This window comes from Dermacentor albipictus, chromosome 5 (assembly GCF_038994185.2).
Source record: "Dermacentor albipictus isolate Rhodes 1998 colony chromosome 5, USDA_Dalb.pri_finalv2, whole genome shotgun sequence".
NCBI classification, from domain to species: domain Eukaryota; kingdom Metazoa; phylum Arthropoda; class Arachnida; order Ixodida; family Ixodidae; genus Dermacentor; species Dermacentor albipictus.
Window position 1 is genome coordinate 141,906,970 of NC_091825.1, and position 22,020 is coordinate 141,928,989.

Consider the following 22,020-nt stretch of genomic DNA (forward strand, 5'->3'; position numbering starts at 1 on the left):
TCTGTGAGGCGCAACCGAAAGGTAAATGCGAGGATAACGAGGAAACAGACTTTGCACAGTTTCCGGGGCAAGTCATTAGCCTCTGCTTATCAAGATCGCCTGCGCGACAGAGCGCTCTACAGGAAGCAATAGTGTGAACGCTTTGTCACGAGGTAGTTTCTATTATGTTTTATACGTGGGGTGGCTGCAAAATAAAGCCGTTGCCTGGAGCCAAACTAATATCTACTTTCCGCAGAAGATAACAGCAATCTAGGGTATTTAATCTCGAATGCAAATACTCCCGCGGCTTCCTTTCAGAAAATTTGAATGAAGAATAATCGGCCCGGGGCGATGTGACATATCTCTCCCCTGTGTATTTCATTAACCCACGTAGTCTTTATTGCATAATGCTATCAAAGGCAGTTTTCCAATTGTTTTTTAATTTGTAAAGAGGTCGCAGTGGTTAGTTTGACGACAGTTTCCCTTTTGTGAAACTAAGCTGTGCGACCGCCTCAAATAACAACTAAAGTGGTCTCACAGCCTGCGAAGAGCACATTAATTATTCTACCTAATTGCCAAATACATTTAAAAATAGCAGCGGTTGTTGGGCAAAAACGAGGAGCGAAAGGCTTTGTTATTCCCTAAATACTCCGGGCAGCGTACGCATATTGTGAAAATGAAGGCCTGCCTGTGTAGGTAGGTAGGTCTGTATGTCCTACTGCTGGAGCCTTCAGTGCCAGACGTAAATGGTCGATGCAACAGCCTATGTTCACTGTCGGCCTTACTGTAAAAGCGACTTTTTTTTTGCTTCTCATTATTTACTCGTTGAACTGGGTTGCCGCACTTTATTAATGACTTCATTTACTCTCACCTTACCTATATATATATTTGCTCAAGTTAAAGAAGTGTTCGAGCCAAAGTGACCTCCTTCTTTCTTCCAGGGCGCGGAACTTCATCAGAAAAGGATTTAGCTGCGTCTTCTTCGTTAATTGCACTCCGGGGAGTCGTTGCGGAAGCTCCTGGACTGTGCGTGCAAAGATTCGCGCGCGCGTTCGAACGCTGGAACCTAGCCCCCGGGTTTCTTAGCGCAGTCCCCAGTATACGGCTGCCCTCGACTAAGATTCGTATTTTCGAGCTCACCCATTGGGACCACGCCGTGCTACCACCTACCGTTTTCTTGTTTCAGCGAGTTAAATGGCGACGATGGCGAAGTGTAAAAGAAAGCCGAGGCTTAAGGGAACTCGTTCAGCCCATTTTTCTACACAAGAATGCGAATACTTAGACTATTCTTTTGTGCCTCGGCACGAGGTTTGAGGCCACAAGAGCCGTCCTCGGTTCTGCTTTAGACTTACGTGGAAGCAGCTTCGAGCTACGCCGCATCATCGAACATGGGAGCGGCTCAGCTGGTGTTTTGCCTGTAACGGAAGCCGTAATGATATTGCCCCGTGACACAGCCACACCTCGTGACGTCACGCTGCTATGTCTTTAAAGCTAAAACGACAAGAAGAACATGGCCGCCTTTGACAAAGATTGGTCCACCTACCGAACCGTCGGCCAGTCTGTCTGAGGCACCGTCCTCCGGTTAATTCAACATTTATGTCACACTGTGTTATACCTGTCGGCCCCCATCATAAATGAGGCACTTTAAGGGTGCATTTTAAAGTGTGTGCTTGTTTGTGTATGCCGCTTGCGTGTGTACAGTATACCAGCGAGTCATTTTAAGCATCGCCCTTAACATCAGAGAGAGAGAGAGAGATAAAAAAAAAGAAAAGGCGGGGATGTTAATCTGAAGCGTATCAGGTTGGAAAGAAAAAAAAAGGGGGGGGGAATAGAAGGAAGGTAGAGAGAAAGAGGGAGGGTGCTGCATGTGTGCACGTGGGTGGAGAGCGGCACGCCAGTCAAAGGCGCTCGCCCAAGCCAGTCGTTTTCAAAAAGCACAAAAGTGCCCTCACTGCATTCTGGGCCGTTGATCGAAGAATACTATGTTGCAGTTGCCTCTGCAAGATCAGTCTACGATCATCTTGTTGCCTTACTGTATTGGATGTTGATTTTCTTTGTATGTTAAATCTTAATAGCTGGAGTAGTGTTCTAGGCGTATACGGCTAGGAAAACATCTCCAGCAGCCATTAAAATATATATGTATATATATATATATATATATATATATATATATATATATATATATATATATATCCCTCTCATGCCAAGGTAAGTGCTTCGCACAATTTCAGCAAATAAAGTATTTGCAACAGATTAGAAAAATGTTCGAGGTAAATCCTGGCACTTTCTTCTGTATGGCATCGAAAATATAGCGTTTGCGTAATTCGTCAGGCTTCTCTGCAAGACGCGCGGGTAGCTACTTTTCGCAGTGCAAGTCGGGCCTGAATTCCTTTTATTTGATGAAGATCACCGTTTCGGTTGTGTTATAGCTGGGCTTGCGCAAAAGTTCGCTTGGCTGCCACGTCTGTATAGTATGGTGATATGCAGCGGCGTCAACAAGAGATTCTTGCTGCGAATCTTAAATGTTGTGTGTGTTTGTGTGTCTGTGCGTGTGTGCGTGCGTGAGGCGTCACGGAAGAATTTACTGGTTCTGCGACCGTCAGGCAACTCATGCATATAATGCAACTCGATCGACACCTTTTTCGTTTACGATGTGCGCAATTCTTTTAGCCTTTTTTCTGTCTGTATGTACGCACACAGACGCTAGCGCACGCGTATGCATGTATGTATGTATGTATGTATGTATGTATGTATGTATGTATGTATGTATGTATGTATGTATGTATGTATGTATGTATGTATGTATGTATGTATGTATGTATGTATGTATGTGTGTGGGGGGGGGGTTTGTTTGTTTGTGCGTGCATGCATGCATGCGTGCGAGTGAGTGAGTGAGTGAGTGAGTGAGTGAGTGAGTGAGTGAGTGAGTGAGTGAGTGAGTGAGTGAGTGAGTGAGTGAGTGAGTGAGTGAGTGAGTGAGTGAGTGAGTGAGTGAGTGAGTGAGTGAGTGAGTGAGTGAGTGAGTGAGTGAGTGAGTGAGTGAGTGAGTGAGTGAGTGAGTGAGTGAGTGAGTGAGTGAGTGAGTGAGTGCATGTGTGTGTGTCGGTGTACGTGTGTCGGGAAGAAGATTGGGAATGAATAAAATGGCAAGAATAAATTGTTATGTTTCCTTTTATGGGGGCCTGACGAATGCACGTACTGGCGCCATTACTGCGTCGAGCGAAATCGCTTGGCCTTCCAGGATTGTTTTTGTAATGATGGAAGGAGAGCTATAGAAGCACGAAATAGGTTTCTATATTCAGCGCTTCCCATCGGAAGCCTACTCAACATCCTTACGCAACAAAACAAACATAGAACGACTTCACAGAATTGAAACAGGACTATTGTTGGCTGACTCAACGTCTCCGAACTTGCGTCCTCCAACTTCCTTCTTTGTGAGCGAACGAACAAGTTGACGATAATCCTTTTGTTTTCTCGCTTTCTGCTGAGAGATTTGTTCCTTTCGCCTTCTCGTTTTTTGTCTGGCCCTTCGTCTCTTGTGGCTTTCAAATGGTTTTTGATTTCACTCTTGCTAAACCACCCATAAAAATTGGGAATGTCTAGCGGTCAGTCTTTTTTTCTCCTGCGACATACTGTTAGGGCTACGACTCTGAGGAACGCCGGAGTGGCGAGGGAGTTTTTAAAGCCGGGCTTGATGCGAGCCAGAGGCTGGGACAACGGCAGGCCCGGGTCGTAACGCCGAACGTAAAACTGCGTACGACTGGCACTAAAAGACGTAAAGCGGCAGACATACGGAGGAAACTCACCACAGATGGCCATATGAGGAGCGATTTTTATGTGTTGACGATTTCTCAAGAGCTTCGCCACAAAACAAATGCCGAGCGCTTGTTCCGTTAAACGTAAGACCGTGAATCTGCAGCTCCCGTCGCGTTCAAGAAAAGCTTGTGCGCACGAAGCGTGGGAAGCTTTTCTATTATTCCTTTTTTGGGTATGTACGAGTGTACATCATTCTATTTGGCATGTTTTCTATTTACAAATACAGTCACTATTGGGCGAAGGACGAATAACGGAGCTCAAATATATTCATTCCTCACTGCATGAAAGCAACATAGTAATAGTAGTATTTTTAGACGTTAAAAAAGCACTTGATGCAGTTAGTCATTCCATTTTACTAGAAAAAAATACATAGCTATGGAATTACAGATAACTCACTTAATTTTTTTTTTCTAGTTATCCATCGGTGCGTAAGCAAAAGGTTGTCATTGATTACGTTAATTCATCGTACAGTAATATTAACTGCGGGGTACCACAGGGATCAGCTTTAGGCCCTATCTTTTTTTTCCCTTTATATAAATGATGTCCCACAAGCCCTGCAGAGGTCAAAGGCATTGGTGTACGCGTATGACACTGCTTTGATTTTTACAGAGCACTTCCTTCCAGCTCTCCAGAACGACGTGATGAGCGATTTGCCAAACATTTCGGTATGGTTTGTCAAGAATCACTGGACTATCAGCTGTACAAAAACAAAATATGTTATATTTCACTCTCGCAGGAAACATGTTGATACTGCAATTCTTAACCTATCATTAAACAATATTCTCATTCAACAAGTCCCTTCTTTCAAATACTTAGGGGTCATTTTTGATGAGAACTTACACTGGAATGATCAAGTACAGAATTTATGCGCGAAGCTAGCCTATGGATGCTATACTCTAATAAAAGTTCGCCAATATTTTTTACGAGCTATACTTCGTACACTACTTTTCACTATGTCACTGCCACATCATTTACTGCCTAGATTCATGGGTTGTCACGTACACTAGTTATCTAAAACGTCTAGAACGACTCCAAAAGCGAATGTTGAGAATTATAAGCCACTATCAAGCTACACGTAACATTTTTCAATCGCAATGCGTTATTTCAGTAACGATGTAGCGCGACTACAAGATTACTGTTTTAGTCAATAATATAACTAACAGAAACTCGCCTCTTCCTGTTGATCTTTTTTTCCGTTCCTATACGCAATACGCACCATGCTTCAAACCGTAACTTTAACATGCCCAAATGTCGTAACGTTTATGGCGAAAGGTCATTAGTATTTAATGGAACTAAAATTTGGAACATGATCCCCCTTGAAATAAAAACTGCCCGTAATTTCGGCCTAGCATGCAAGTCATTTTTTCTCTCTATGCAAGACCTGTGAACCTTCGTGTCTGTTGACAGACATGGCTGAGATTTATTTTTTCATTTTGTTATTTATTAAGATGTATTTTTTTGCGTGCTTCTTTATCCTTTAGCTGCCCTGTGCATATTTGTTGTATATTGCACTGGTCAGGCCATTAGCCATTTTAGGCTATCGGTCCAAATATTCTTTGTACACATATTTTCTGATGTTCTTGAAAATAAAGTTTGTTTCAGCTTCAGTTTCAATTTTGGTTGCTCTATTTGCCGGATAAACCTTTCCTAAATTCATTTTTTCCCTTTTTTGCTGCTCTTAAGCGCTGACCGAATCGAATTAGGCTTCTAAAACCAGTGTACCACTTAACGATACTTCCCTTATTAAAAGAACGAGTCATAACTAAATTATTTGCTGCTGTATAAAATACGCTTTGTATTAATTTACCCTAATGTGCCTCGTGCACTATGGAGAATGGAAGTAAAACATCCTTGTGTTTACTAATTAGAGTAGCGAGAGGGTCCTCTGAAAAAATATCGTTGTTGTTGGGCATTTTACAGGCGGTAATTTTGCACCATGATACAACTTGTGTTTATGTTCGTGCGGTATCTCTCAATGAATGATCTATTATATGCCCCTCTTCTACATTGAGCCACCGTCGTGGCAGAGTTCATAGACATAATGGCACACGGAACTGCAAAGCCCAAAGTGAATTTTCAGGGGAGAACCCAAAAACTTGTTTACTCGACTTATACCCATATGAGCAAAGAGTCAATGAAGTCAGCGAAACATCGGGAAACTTAACTGCTTTGTTTGAACGAAATACATTCACATTGAAAAATGGACATGAAAGTGGGCGAAAAAGCAACTTGCCATAGTTGGGAACCGCACCCACATTGCCCGCTTTACGGGTACGACGTTTGGCTTTCCTCAGCTGGACTAGTGACAGCGATCGAGGTCGCAGAAATCCACCCTGCAGCGAGTTCTGTTCTCCGGCCAACTGCTTCCTATAATCTTGGTAGGCACCGTTCGGTGTCTCTTGCATAGTGTTTCCCTGCCAGCATCGATGTAATTCAATGGCGCCGCACCGTGGCAGTGAATCCTTTAATTGCGCAGATGTGAGCCTACTCGAGCGCAATCGTTCGTCCATGTCGCTTTTACAGGAAAAGAACGTCCTGGCTACCGCGCCTTCTCGAATCTGCGATAGGCGAAAGCCAGAGGAGCGACGCTACGTTTCTCCAGACGCACCAGCGCATATGACCGCTCGTGACTCACTCAACAATGAACGCTTCGTTGCGTCTGTGCATTCGTATACTGTGAGCATCCTTCATGTTTCTCGTATTTCACTACCTTTTTTCCCTTTCCCCGTACAGGGTAGACAACCGGATTCAGCCTGCGTAAGCCCTCCGCATTTTCCCCGTTCTACTTCTCTCTCTTCGCGCAGGGAACTTGAGGCAACTGCTGTTTTCTCCTGGTTTGCGTGGCACGGGTTGAATTCCAAGTTAGCGTGCCTCCTCTTTGGAAGCAGCTTCTGTATTCCTTTCATTTGTGTCTAATTTCTCCGGGAAATGCTGAAGTGGGCTGTCTCTCTACAACCCTTTCCACGCTATTCAACGCCGGTCTCGGCTCTTAGTTCTCCCTCTGCACGCCCTTAAAGCCTTCAAGCTCCTCTTCAACACCTCGTTCTCCTTTCTCGCTTCTTCCCCCGTACGTGACCTGCCCGGGCCATTTTCAAGCCACATCTTTCTCAATGTAATTTCGCTTTTTTCATATGTTCGTGCATTGTTTTCTGCAAGTTCAGCACCCCCTTCTTTCAATGAGAGTAGTGGGCTGACTATTCTTTCTTTCTTTCTTTCTTTCTTTTTGCCCGTCGCACAACTGGGACGCTTCTCTAACCTGTCGTTGTCTCACCTCTGCAATGCTGCGTTCTCTCGGTCCTCGCGTAGAAACGTGTGGCAATCGGCTTCGTCGCGTAGCATTCCTCTTCCGAGCCATGAAAAATGCTTGCCGTTCGTATCCTTTGGCGGCGTTATACTCAGCACGTTCTGAGGTCACGTTTTGCAACCGTTGCTAGACCGGCTCCCTGCGGCAACAGCCGAGACCCCCCCTCCCCTGCCCCTCCTCTTCCTCATAACATTTTTTTTCTTTCCTTTTACAATTCTTGTAGCATGCGCACTCGCGCCTCTGTCGAGATGCGATGCCCGAGTAGTTTGTTTGCCTCCTACACACCTTATCAGCGCTCTCGCAGGAAACCTCGTTCGGAAGGCGTGTAGTCTTTTTTGCTGCAGCTGAGGACAAACTCGTAACGATAATGAAGGCAATTCAGACGCGGGTAGGCGATGCAGGTCCTTTCGCACTAACAACAACAACAACAACAACAAAAAAAAGTGTTACCTTGACGAACACTGCTTAGAGCTTGCACCTATAGGTGCCGTCGAGATTACGATCGCTGACTAGGTAGAACGATCTTGGGCTTCGTCTCTGTAGAAAGACGACTGTCTTCAGTCTACTGCGACAACAGCTGTTAAGTGAAATATAATAGCCGGAAACATGCTGTTTCCAACCTTTTCTGTCTAACTCCAGCTGATTACGCCTATTTAAGGTAAGATCGTCCACATTTATTGGTACCTGTCCCAGACATCATCACCATGGTTTCTTTTTTTCTTGGCAAGAGAAGTAGATCGGCTCTCTACTGTCTCCATCCACATTTGGATTCGGTCCTATTGTCCACGACGTGACAGTAATTGTCGGTGTGTCTCCACATTTATATTTTTGTTGCGGTCGTTGTTTCAGCCGTGTCGTACTCGCGACGTCATTCTTGTTCTCGTAGCCATGTCTTTGAAGTAGAATTCGAGTAGAGCTTCCCTCGGAAGGTTGTAAGGACCTCTGCATTTTCCCGTTTACTCCGTCGTAGGCACGACGGCATCGGAACGTTAAGAACAATGCCAAAATATGAAATACACTCTTGCAGCAACACTCACCGTAGTAATACTATAACTTTGATCAGATGATGCTGGAAGGTTCACTCGTTATTATTACGATTAAATTGTTTGAGAAGTCGATTTACAGCGCAGTGTGTATTCTTGACCACATTTCTAGTCAAAACTGGGCTTCCTTAGAAGTGCCAGTGTTTACAGCTGGCTTTTACGCTCTCTTAGGAAACGAACATGTTACAAGCGATCATAGAACTTTGACCCAACAAACACCTCCTAGAAAATGGTTCTAGGAGGTGTTGACATAACCCTCACAGATACGCTTGGGAAGATACCTATATAAACCAAGGAGTGTACCTGACAGTCTATTTCAAGAATGGTCTCACAAATAGTGGTATATGTATTACGCCAAAATGTTTCTTGCTGCAATTATTTGCGAGTCTAAAAATAAACTGTACCCTAACAGACGTACTAACCACGCATGTTTCGAAACTCTAGCACAGGTGAGAGAGAGAGAGGGGGGGGGGGGGTAGGGAGGCAGGGAGGTCAACCAGACGAGCATCCGGTTTGCCACCCTACACTGGGAGAAGGGAAAGGAGTAACAGAAAGAGGAATGCGAGATAGAGGGAACACTGTGTGTGCACGCAGCAAAGCCCCTGAAATCGTCATGAAAATTCGTCCTGATTATTGTTTGTAAGCTTCGCCTCAATAATATCGTAATCGTGGAGAAGCATGCTCTACAGTAAACAGTAAATAAAAGCACGTCGACTGAGTAACTAGGGGACAAAATTCTCAGATAAAACACACCAATGCCTAGACCCTTGTTTGCTATTACGGAATTGAAACGGAGTATGGTGGTGCGGATCTGTTTTATGAAACTTATTTCGTTGTTGATAAATTTGTAAAAAAATGTGGCAAATTAAGTTTCCAGAGTGCGAAGCTGTATATTATTCCCAGGGAAACATATGTTATAAGCGCAATCTTGGCACGCAGCCACACCTTAACGGCCTATGCACGGCACAAACTTGTCATCGTAAACATTGTGGTATGTAAGAGCACAATTAGTTGATACAGAAGCACCGTGAGTTGTTGCTGGCGTTCTATTTTTCCTTGACCTCCGGAAACGTTAAAGGTGTGCAGGCTTATAATGTTTTGATATCTTCATATATTAGTGTTAGGAAATGTATGTCCGTAGCTGGCAAAGCTGGCTGCTTTAATATTGCCGCAACCTATATCATGTGTATGTTGTGTTAAGAAATTCATTGCATGATCATGTAGGTTTCTTCTTATGTAGGTTTGAAGCAACCTATACTAATGAGGTAGCAGGTCATTCCTTTGCTGCAAGTAACAAAATCACTAATTGAAATCGTAACTTCCCTTTTAAGTAAACGGGCAGATACATTGCTATATAGAAATATCCCATATTCATACGTCAGCAGTAGGCGGTCAGTTGCAGTATCTGCCAATTTCTTATGCCCAGCTTTCCTATATTATTCATTTATACCTACTCGCAATAGCTAACTAAGCCTTTGCCGTAATGTTTCTCCGTCAACGTGTCTCCAGAAAGTCGCCGCTGGGGGCTCTTCTGCCAACATACTTTTTCAATACATGCAGGTCAAAATATAATGCGCTTATCTTTGTCTCAGTAAAAACACTCCTGCTTGTTACAGCTCAGTTGGCGTATTTGGATATATATATAGAAAGGAAACAAGGCTATGTCACTGCACTAGGTTAACCTCTGCTGGTGTGCCTTGTTTAAAGGTAGCGCACGTTTTAGCAGCAAGAACACTGAGCCGCAATACAAACAGGCAGCCGGGTGATAGCAGCGTGTTGTACTGCTCCTAATGAGATTACCCTCCGTTCTGTTTTCTCTCTCAGCCCTTAGTGCAATGTTTGCCTCATCACTGCTGTCCCCGTCTCCAATTGACTTTGCGCTAAACTATAAAAGACAAATATGAATCGTTTTATGCTTTCCTGGCTGTGTTCTCTCTCTTTCTTTTTTACTTTCTTCCAGAATCCTTATCAGTCAACGAACATCACCCTGTCCTTTGGTCGCTACATGGCAAAGCAAACAGGGGCGTCGTGGTTACAGAGAAAACCGAAACAAACTTATTCTCTTATATTTTTTCTCATTATTTGCGATAAAAGAATGCCAGGCTTTCTGAGCTGCTTCCGGTCAGTTGGTCCGACTTGTTTGATGTAGTTGGCCCTCAGCAGACTTTTCTATCCTGTACGCATTTGTACGCGCCTTGTTAGCAACCAGCAGAGAACCGCCATGTTGTTGTCAGTGCCGCTGTAGGCTTTTCTTTGCAGGGCGGTTCACGGGCTACATTGCGCTACAGAAACGAGGGAAAGGTTCGTAATGAAAGGGAGCGAATTCTTTCGGGAACTGATCATTTCCCCAGCTGCATTGCAGGAAATTGCTAAGGAGACTCACCTCGCATCGACTTGTCTTGTTGCCTTGCTCGGATCGCTCATCGCTCGGCGGGGAATACTGTGAAAGTAATGAGGGGCACTAATTTAGCCTCGACAAACACCCATGGTCTTTGCCGCAGCTTAGTATTTGTTTATATTTTTCGATACCTGGTTCATTAGGGCTCTTTCTTTTTCTCCTTGTTTCGTTCAATCACGTCTGTTCGTTCATTTGATTTTTTTGTCAATTTACGGTGTCACCAAAAAAAAATTGGCAGCTGTAAAATCTAAAGCTGGCTATTGAAAAAAGACCTTGCCTTGGTGTCCCACAGTAACGAGTTTAACGAAGTTTCAAGCGTTTCTAAGTGTTCTGGGAAATCTGGCTGTGAAATACAATGTTTAAAGCCTGGGCAGAGGAGGTGTGACAGACGCTGCGCGTGCTGCAAGGCGCGTGGAAAGGCCTGTTGGCCTCTTAAAGTAAGTTAGCGAAGCGCAAGCACGCAAGCTCATGCTACGGCCAATGCCTGTAGGCGCCCGGTTTGATCGCTGGTTGCAAGACAAACTGCCGCTTTATGAGCGCTCACCTCCCGCTGGCGGTGGTTGCGTGTTGCGGGGCTACTATCGCGTTTTCCCGTCTTCCCGTCTTCTCGGAAGCGCACGTGGGAAGGAATGGGGAGCAAACAGGTGAGCACAGAGGCAGGCAGGTCAGGCGAAGCCGTGCTAACTTCCTGCCCCGCAACTGCCCTCTCGCCTTTTCGGTGACCGAACTCTTCTCGCTTGGCCTCTCGGCTCCTCCTTTCGCGCCGCTCGGCGAACGGAAGGCAACCGGCTCGTGGCGTGCCCGTCGATGCGAGCGTCCCGGCGGCGGGGCGTGGTTGCCGTGAACGACAATTACGGGGCGGAATAACAGCGGGCAGCCGGTGGCTGCGGAACAATCGAGAAGCCGTCATCCCTCCAAAACTTCGCCTCGTTTCCTTTTTTCGCCCGGGCCCTCTGTTTCATCTTCTCTTCATAGATCTGCTTCCTAGCCATAAGCGCTCTTTCTCTATCCCATTGTCCTGTTTTGTTTTGCCCCACTTGCGTGGCTATTCCTCCCCTCATAGGGAAAACGGGAAGAACGAAAGCGTCGGCAGTCCTCTCAAGAGCGCTCGAGCATCGACGCCTTTCAAAGCTTGCGCGCATTGGCAGGCCACGTGGCATTCCTATGTCGTGTATCAAGGAGCCGATTCCTTATTGCAGTCTCATTACCGTGTAACAATGGTGTCTGTTTAATACACGATTGACAGCCAGCCAAGGATCAAGCTTCCAAGGGCATCGCAGTACGCTGAAGGCAAGCGAAACGGGTCTGAACATTCATGTAGGAACTCGGAAGCTTACTCAGGAACTCAGAAACTTACTTTCCTTTTGTTGTCGTTGAATAATAGAGTCCTTGCATCTTCTTAAACCCTGAAGTGTTAGCAGGGTTCAATCCATGCTGTCAATATAGCAAAACACTTTCAGCTCTCTCTCTCTCTCTCTTTCTCTCTCTTTGCCACGTGCTCTTTGTCTCGTGCGATCTACTATTCTTATCTTTGATGGACGAGCGAAGCCTTCTCTTCCATATATAGGTTCATTTCCAAACAGCTTAAATCTCTTGCGCAAAGTACGAAGCCCAGTGTTCGGCGCTGATGATTCCTGTATAGCCCTTTGGGCAAGCACGAGCCAAGTTACGACGGGACCGCCAGCGCGGGATAAAGATATTCTCCCCACGTGACTTATAGCTTCTAGCACACTTTGTCTGAATGGCGCGTTGGAATCCTTCACTGTGGCGCTGAGTGAGTCCTTTATTTTCTTCTGTTGTCACATGGGCATCAGAACGTTCTTGATACTTTTTTTGTTCGGGCTTGTTTCATTTCTGGGAACACGTCATCTCGGCGAGCACGACCTGTTTATTTGATTTCTCTGAGCAGGTCATCTAGGTGGGCGTGGCTTATGACCACTACACTCCTCTTTTCGGAGTAGGACGCTATATGTGCGGATCGACTCAGCCTTCAAGGACCGAAGGGACAGATTTGGCAATTATTTCTTCACACGTCCAACATTTATTACTGTATGTGGAATTGCTGTCCCATTGTGGCTAATATAGTGCTAGTCATTAAGCTAGCTCGAAAAAAAAGTTGAAGAAAGGCGAGTTTCTTTGTGGAATGGCTGCTGCTGTTATCGATTTCTAGCCTACCGAAATTGAATGGCTTAGGCTAATCGATTTTCACTTGAATATTAGATGCGAAGCATTTCTTGGCGAACATTTGCCGTCTTGACAGTATCTACGCATCTAGCCGTCCACGTCTAAAGTAAAATTGTGCTTTTGTGGGGGAAAAAGCAGTGACTTATTTACCTGACGTGCTCAATAATAATATAACCTAATACATTACTATAGAAACTTATACAATAACTCGATAATACCTGATGTGCCGACGTTTTATGCAGCAAAACAGTCTGGTATCTTATTTCGTTGTTATATGCAATGGTTACAGCGCCGTGCAAGGAAGAGCTACATGAAAATTTATCACTTACGCACCACAGTCGTTGTGAACTGTGTTGTGCACGGTGCAGCGGCACCTTGTGCAAAAGTGCACTGACCTTGTTGCTAGAAGGGGTCGTAAACTGGATTAAAGTTTGTTTTATGACGAGTGCTTATAAACTTTCCATAGAGAACAGTTTGTGCCGATCGAATAACAAGTTCCTTATCAATACACTGTAACTTCATAGGACGTCTAGGGGAAGCATTGGAAGCAAAGCGCCCTAACAGCACAGGACAAACGCGGTTTTTCGTTCAATAAGCGGTTTATCTGTTTCCGACTTTCCTATAGAACACTTACACATTAGTGTTACAACCGAGATGGCTTGTTTCGCATCTGGCATTGTCCACAACATAAATGGGAAAGTTGGCATCAACGAGTATGCAACGCGGAGCTGCTTTCATGTAGTTTCATGCTATTGGCAGCGAAGACTTACAGAGGCGTCGTCTGTCAGAAGCGCCTCACTTGCGTAGTATGAGCGATGACGCACCGTTCCGTGAGCTTTAGGCAGAAATATGTGAGCATTTGACCGTACATAAGCAATCATTGTTGCGTGGACGCTTTCAGAGCTGTATAGAAATAATTTCGTTATAACTAGGGACTTCGACGCCTACTTCGACATTTAACGTTTCTTCTAAATGCTTCGACATTTAAATATCAATATTTCTCAAGTTGCATCGCACTGCATGTTTATCGGTCGTCTCAGCGAGCAAGTTGCCATTGCTTTCTTTTCCTCTTAATCAAATAAATTCATTGTTTGGTGCTAACACAGACGTGAGCGTATGCCATGCCTTTTTTTTAACCTGCTTTTTGCCATTCCTTTTCCATTCCAGTGAACTTGGCAGTGATTAGCATCAACAAGTTCATAGACCAGAGCTTCATGACATTAGCCGTGCAGCGCGCGTGGTCAAGCGTCTCAGTGTGCAGTTTCTGCTACTCACTAATCGCAGCCCCGGCGCCGTAGCAGAAATGTTCCTCGCGGAAGTGCTTGCTGCACGCCCGAGTTGTAGCCAATGGCTGCTTACCGGTTCTAGGTTTCGCCATGCAAGCTTCGTGCAGGTTCTAGTCCTGTGGGTACGTGTGAAGGCTCACACCGGGCTCCGCTACGTGCGTCCGGCACTGCGGCACCGAGCAGTAGCCTGCCATGTTGGATGCCTTCAAAGGCAGCCACTACCTATTATAGTGTTTTCAAGCGTTGTCAAGCAGACACCCAGAGCGGGAAGATGTCCCCACTTAATCATAACTGCAGCGCAGGGTGGAATTTAAAATTTCGATTTCAGCTTGCTCCGGTGCTTCCGAAGCAGCCGACGCGGCCGCTGTATCCACGTGATCCCTCATACCACGTCACGCCGACGGTAGCGCCAGCTTTTACAGTGGTGGAGCTCACCCCCAATACTGAAAGCACGCATCGAAGTACGAAGCATGAATGCTCCCGCATCAGTCGTTCTACTAACTTTCGAGCGGCCGTTCAACCCGTTTCCTTCCGGGTAAATTCCACACGTTTTCTTTGTCGCTTCGTGCTACTTTCGGATTTGTGTCCACTTTGCATTTCACGAAACTTCCTCCACCTTGCTAATTTCTACAAAACGCTTTCGGTTTTTCATTGTCTAATATCCCGTTGTCGGCTCATCAGCCTACTAAATAATCTGGCTCATCGCTGAGAGCTTTATGCACACTTCCACGTGACCAAGTAATCTTTTTTATTTATTTGAAATATCGAGCAGCAGTTGCAACAGGACACTCTGGTTGTTAAATATATCAGCCGGTTTTCTCCTGCTTTTACAGTTTAATATGAGCGCTTGTTCTTTCCCATTCTTCCTTTGCGTCCCGCCTTGCCGCGCACTTTGTACCGCTGCTCCCAAGGGCCCTTTCGTAACACCGCAGTGTGGAAGCAGGAAGCAGCAAGGCCGGCAGGAACAGCATCTGGTGTATGGTTATTTGAGCAGAGGCTTAACGGGGATCCAAAATCTTCAGCAGAGGGGCAGAAAAGAGCAGAGGCCGTGGAAGCAGCGCACCGGAACGCGTTCTATCCGATCAGCTATCCGCGCCTTTGTTCAAGTCGGCGCGTGTTACGGCCCAGCGAACCGCGAAGGACTAAAACCCGTCAGCAAGCGTAAGCCTAGCGGAAGTGGTGAGTCGTTAAAGCGATTTTCCAGTGGCCCTCCTACGGCTATCCCTTATCCGACGGCAAGCACGGTGAAAAAAAAAAGGGGGGGGACTGCGGGATTGAGACAAGCTGTCGTTTCCAAGCTTCTGGCTTCTTACGGGATTCTGTCGCGATGTGTCTGTCCGCAGCGCAACTTTCGGCTTCGACGGCGCCAAATATTGCTCTTTCAGTTAAGCAGAGCCGATGTAAGCGCAACAGCGCTACTGCCGAAGGATAAACCTCGTTGTGCCTGCCTTTTTTTTTTTTGCTTCATTGTGACTCTCTCGAGCGTCGCTTCTCGAGCTCTTCATCGTAGTCAGCACTTCTTTTTTTTTCGGAACCGATTGCAGAAGGCGACAATTTATCACTTGATCGCAAAGCCTCTGCTGCTTGCGAAATCTGCAGCGCCGGCTCGCCACTTGCACGGCCGATTGGATGGGTGACAAAGCCTGGACGCATGCTTGATGATTCGCCAAGTTAAACAAACAAATGAAAAGACTACGTAAAATTAAAGTCGTTGCTCCGTGGCAAATAAAATTAATTACGAAATGGCCGCCGAGTAACTTGTCTCAGAGCAGCGTCAACGCCCCGTGACGTTCTTGAAGTTGAAAGAAGTTCAAATGTGTGGCTTCTCAGAACACTTTTATTCGGGATAGGATGTCAGTGTTTGCATGGTAAAGGAGGCAGCGAACAAACAAACAAAGAAAGGAAGAAAACATGGATGATGGGACGACAGAAGAACAGACACGCACAGCTGACATTTAGTGTATTTCGCGCGCGGTACCCTTTACCACGAAAGCCCACCAACTCGCCCATCAATAATTTTGGCATAGAGTTTGCAATGGTTCGTGACGCCTCTTGTCTGAGTCTTCTGATGTGTCACGTCTGCCCGTGAGGCAAGCTATATATGACAAGTGAAACGGCAGAAGAGGGCGTTATGCCTAGTGTTTGCAGCGATTCGCATAATCTGGTCTGAAGCCCCTGTGTGAAACATGTGTCTCATAACCTCCAGTGAGTTACAAATAAAAAAAAATAACGGAATCAGTTACAAGTGACATGCACCATAAACTAGGAGGCAACAGCCACGATTTGCACAGCGCATGCTGGATGGCGCCGTAATTACGCGTCGTAGCAAACACAGTACGCTTTACCGAGACTCTAAGCATGCGTGCTCTCCTAACACAATGTCACCAAGATACACCTGAAGCACAGATTGATGAGCAATAGCGCTCGTACGACTTTCCCTGCAAAGTCTTTTCCCTCGCACTTTTATGCGGAGAAAGCTTTCCGTTCACTCACATGCGTGCATATATACGTACATACGTACCAGGTGGTGTTCATTGAGTACATGCATAAGTATACAGCGTGCGAGCATAAGCACTGCGCGTGTGTGCATACGTACAAGCAGATAGCGCAATAAACGTAAAGACAGGATGCACGTACAAGATTCACGAGCCAACTACAGCGGACATTCCAGTCCAGATCGATCATGCGACAAGGATCGCTCGATATAGCGGCACCACGCCGACTGGATCGAGCCTGAACTCTCATTTCCGACCTCCTGCTTTCTTTGCTTCCCTCTTTCTATTTTGTGTGGCGGCATCTTTTCTTTTATAAGCCGTCTTTGCTGCGTTGTTTGCTTGCGACGGCGTCAATGATCTGAGCGATGGTGTCTGGCGTCCCGCCTGCTTACGCCATCCACTCAATGACCCTCGACGCGGAATGCCCTGGTGTGCGCCCGCATCACGCCCGCATGCACCGCTGAGCAGGCGCGCGCTCAAACTCGACGGCAGAGAGAAAAAAAGCAGCGAGTAAAGAAGGCGTATATCGACCCAATTGAGTTGTGTAAGCAGCCCGCACAGCAACAACTATAAACAAACCATAAAACTTGGCCCTTACCGCTTGTTGTCACTCGATATCTTCTACGTCGCGCCGTGTGGAAAAAGTATTTTTATCCCGCGGGTGGAAAGAAATGCATCACATTTTATGCCAGTGCAATTCTGATGTGATTATGCCACTTCCGTCTTTATATACTCTTCCCGAGTGCCTTCAAGATGCATGTTTGCCTTCACATTTACAACTTGTGAGCACTTCTAAAGCAGGTAATTTAATTCGCCATCACCACGTACTGTACAAACTGTTGCTGCCACTTCTCCGCGTCTTTGTAGTGCGCTGTAGTGTAACACACAACAAGCTGTAAAACACAACAAGCTGCAGTGAAAACACAGGCAAGGCGGCAGATGGAAATTCAAGACGATGAGCAAAACGAGAACAAGGCAAAAGCGGGAGCCAACGTTTTGTCAAGTGGATCCTCGGTACAGTTGTCGCCTTGAAGAAGACAAGTCCACTTGTCGAAACGTTGGCTCCCGCTTTTACCTTGCTCTCCCTTTACGGAACAAGCTGTAGTGTGACACGTTAATTAACCTGGACAAACTACAGTTGTGGACACGTAAACTTGGTTTAAGGACAAATGCTGTAACGGTTGCGCTTTCGGGCAGACTCTAGAACTACTTACGAAAGAAGGTAAAGAGGGAGTGCTCGTACTGACAGGATCCCGTACAATTTCATTGCGCGTGACTCCCGCGAAAGCTCGCCTCGAAATGTTGTGACCACTGGTATGCGACCACAGTAGAGCTAAAATTATCTGGCACCATCCTAGGTACGGCGCAGATATGCTAGCACTTATGTGATATTAATGATAGGTGCAAAACAACAAATGTAGAATTTTTTCTAACTTTCTGTACATTTCACTGACATATGATTCACTCGAGCAGCAAAAGTCTCGAAGAAGCCTCGTCCGCTCTGATGACTTCAGGCAGCATACTGCATAATGAGCTCAGCGATGATTTTACGGTGAAACTGTATATGGCTAGCCGATTCGTCCGTCCGTCTGTCGCCTGTACGCCAAAAACTACTCCGGCGCAAACTCATGCGCATGCGCGAAAATAAAGAGCGAGAGACAGAGAGGCGCGCGATTGGCTGCGCCAGTAGTGACGTCGTTGGTCTCCGTCGCAGCGAAGCGCGCGCACAGCAGTTTCTCTCCGGCTCGGAATTGAGTAGGCCACGCGTCATACGTGCTCCTGCAGAGCAGGCAGCTTTCGATCAGCAACGCTGTGAGCAGAACCGGGAACGAGTTCGTCTACGCCGTGCCGATACTGCAGCCCTGGCACAAGAACTGGTTCGTGCAGCCGAGTGCAAGCAGCAACTGCGTAACGAGAATCCGGCAGGTTACCAAGCAGTCGTTTAACGAACCGTCTCTATTTACCCAGTGATATCCACCGGGGCCGCACGTTTCCGCTTCGCTGGTTAACCATCTGTACGGAGTGCTTGGGTCGTGATTTTTTAAATCACAATTCACCAATTTCGCACGGTACACAGTTTCGACTCGGAACGTATGCAAGCGCTCAGCCAAATGAATTCCTGGTGAACCGCTTCTTGAGCTACCGGTTACCGGTGCACACGTCTTCTCCTTGTTTACGTCATTTTTTTGCTTCTTTTTATTTTAACTCAACTTCTCCCCGGTCACGTCTCCTCATTTGGCTCTACAAAAGATCTCCTCTCCTTGTATCTGTGTGCCCATGACCGGTACTCTGTTTTGACTCCTACGCCTTGCTTATGACATTAAGCTTCGTTCCAGGCCGCTAGTTGTGGGTCTTTGGTAACCAGCAGTAAATGAGCGATATCGGAATAATGCGCGCACTTAGTTTCTTCTTCTTATTGGCTATAGTGTGTTGTTGACGAAGAACGCCCACTTGCAGCGCATCGCCAACTTTCTCCTACACCATCCGCGGATACGGAAACGAATATGCAAGTGTAGCATTCAAAGCGATGGCACTGAATGTACAAGCATAAATGACGAACTCCTCTCCGCTTCGTGACACTTCTCGCTGACGCGGACAGAAGGCTTGTCGCGGAAGTTTTCCTTCGCCTCTTTTTTTTTTCTTTTATCATTTCCTCTTTGCATCTCTATCTTCATTCGTCTATCTAGCACTCTGTCTAGCTTACCACTCCATCACGGCGCTAACCTAGCTGCGACGCTTCGCTTATCGCACTCGCTAATGTAGACGACGTTCGCCATCGCGCAACTCGTGATGACGCAAGCCCCCCGAGTCGTTGCTTTCCCTTTCTTATCTCCTTTACGTGGTTCTCCTCCTGCAAAAAGAGTCGTTATCCGGCTCTGCTCATCGCTTATCTCCTTCATTTTTTTTACTTTAATGATATTTGTCCCATCGCCTGGTCGCTTTTTTTTTCATTACTAGCTCCTCTCCTTGAAATAGTCGTTAAGTCCACTCAGCAGAAAGTCAGGAAAGCACATATTTTGCTATGAATGTGCTCCTGCAATTAAAAAAAAAAGGATGTGAACGAAAAACTACGTTGCATCAAAGCGCTACCACGTCTTCATGAGAAGTCGTCGTCATGTTTCTTTTTTTTTTTTCAGGCTTAAGGTTAAGCAGGGATAAGCTGAAGGAAGCAGTTTATAAGAGGCTCAAGATTCGCTCGTCCTAATCCGAGTGTTGAGTCTTCTGGACGTTTATCTTCATTTACTGATATTTTACTTGTGATCCGCCTTACATTTAAGTTGTCACCGGGAGCGTGCTATATGTTCTTGCCGTAAGCTGAAAAGTGCTAATCCCGCACAGCTGTACCTTGGGAGGCAATAAATTTGTCCACTCATCTGACTTACTTTTCCAGCCGCTTATTTCACGAAGATGCTGCAATTGTGTACTCTTGGCGAGGAGTAATCCAGATCAAGTGTTCCTTGGATGTCTCGACGATTTTCGAAAAGAGTTAAAACCTTCTGCCCCCTTCGCCTTTGAATTTTCTTAGGCCATCAGAAATGAGGACGACCGACGATTAGTTCCGCGACTTTTGTGGAGACATCTGACGACACATGCGTGTGTCGTCAGATATCAGATGTCGTGTGCGTGCGTGCGTGTGCGCGCGCGCGCGCGTGTGTGTGTGTGTGTGTGTGTGTGTGTGTGTGTGTGTGTGTGTGTGTGTGTGTGTGTGTGTGTGTGTGTGTGTGTGTGTGTGTGTGTGTGTGTGTGTGTGTGTGTGTGTGTGTGTGTGTGTGTGTGTGTGTGTGTGTGTGTGTGTGTGTGTGTGTGTGTGCGCGCGCGCGCGCGCGCGCATTTCGGGCTTCGTGATGCGGATAAAATGAAGTCGTTACTTTTTTGTTGTTGTTGCAAAGCACGAACTGGAACCGGCTGCCAGCTACTTAAACAGTTCAAGGCCACTGTTTCCCTAATAGCTTACGCCAGCTCGCTAATATTTCTACGAGACTGCGCTGCGTCCTGAAATGTGCCAACTCAGCATAACGTCCAGGCACTTAGAGAATGCGAAGGAAGCGCTAAACTTACATCCTACGTAATTTTCGCGAACAAAAACTATGCTTGGTAGATTACCGTATGGCAGTCTGCAGTACCCTTTCGCCAGACTAACCTCCACCAGATTACGTTTCACAATGAATTATTCGAATGCGACGTTGCGTTTCATAATCGATAGATATTGCTTATGCGGTAACTCGTGCTCGACGCTCACCTTCGGTTTCTTTTTTTTTTGTATGCTTTGTCAGATCCACAAACCCCACATCTGCCACTGCTCCAAATGCAGAAATGGAAAAGTAATTTGTCCCTACAGCTGCATAACCGCTAACCTATAGATTGGCGCCACCACATGCATTGTCCGCTGCATCCTCGCCGGAAGGCTGACCATTGCATGTATTAGGGCACTTATATATTCGCAACACATTTATTTTTGCAGTTGCTTTTATGCAGTGGAACGCTGTAAATACCTCGCAACTTCCGTTGTTCTTTATTGTGGTTGTTTGTTTGTTTGTTTGTTTGTTTGTTTGTTGCAGCTGCAAGTTATTATCATTCTTTGTTTAGACAACACAAGTTGTCCCAATACAGCAATTTACAACAGGAGCTCTCCACGTATGAACTATCATACTAATTATTGTATATCTATTGCAAGAATTGAAATATTAATTTTAATTTATAACTGGAACGCGTATGGTCTTGAGCAATGAAGCACGCGCCAACAGTTGGTAGAGTGTTTATTTGTCAATGTGAGTAACCGGGAACTAGAATTGTGTTGCAGGCGCGGTGTGTTGACACTTTAGACGCATGCTTGAAAATTGCAGCCCTCGAACAGTGTCTCAGTAAAGAAATAGCTCGTCTACCAATTTCACTTTTCATTCTTCTTGCGAAATTAACCGGATATATTTAACAACCACAACGCCACATTGGCAGACCGCAAACGTCAATGAAAGGTGAATGCGAGTCTATAGTAGCACGAAAACATTCACAGGTGCTTAGTTGACGTTTGATATTTTGTTTATTTCTGGCAGAACGATATTCACTTTTGTGCAGAAACATTGCAATGAATAGCTTCGCTAACCCATGCAGTGGCAAGGATATTTCTTGTAGCGATAAAATTTGTTGTACGTGTACCTATCAAAATTCAGAAGAGGGTAGCAAATTTCTCAACTTGTGTTCCTTTCGTCACGCAGATTGAGTGAGGACCCGGGCTGTGTTCCGGCCTTGACTTGGCGCAGTACAGCCTCAGACGCTACGCGGTGCGGCGATCGTCTTGATGCGGCGCTGGAACCTGCGTAAGGTGAGCGGCGAAATTCGCTCACCTGCCTCCATGAACTCTTCGAAACTTAACCTTTACATTATTTCGTTGTTATGTTAGTACCATGGAATAATCATTACGTCGTAAAGTTACATCACACAGTGTGGGTAAAGTGATCGAGAGGTTGATCCCTGCACTTCTGGAGTGGTGCATAAAATGTCAAAATGTCTGCCCAAA

General features: G+C 45.9%; 1 protein-coding gene across 4 annotated transcripts in view; it reads left to right on the forward strand.

The window, feature by feature from the left end:
• LOC135908347 (metabotropic glutamate receptor-like) overlaps positions 1-22,020 on the forward strand; it is a 348,987-nt gene that overhangs the window by 123,304 nt on the left and 203,663 nt on the right. For all 4 annotated transcript variants that reach the window (XM_070539030.1, XM_070539033.1, XM_070539029.1 and 1 more), the window contains one exon: positions 21,719-21,825. The gene's annotated coding sequence lies outside the window, so the exon portion shown is untranslated. The remainder of the gene's footprint in view (positions 1-21,718; positions 21,826-22,020) is intronic.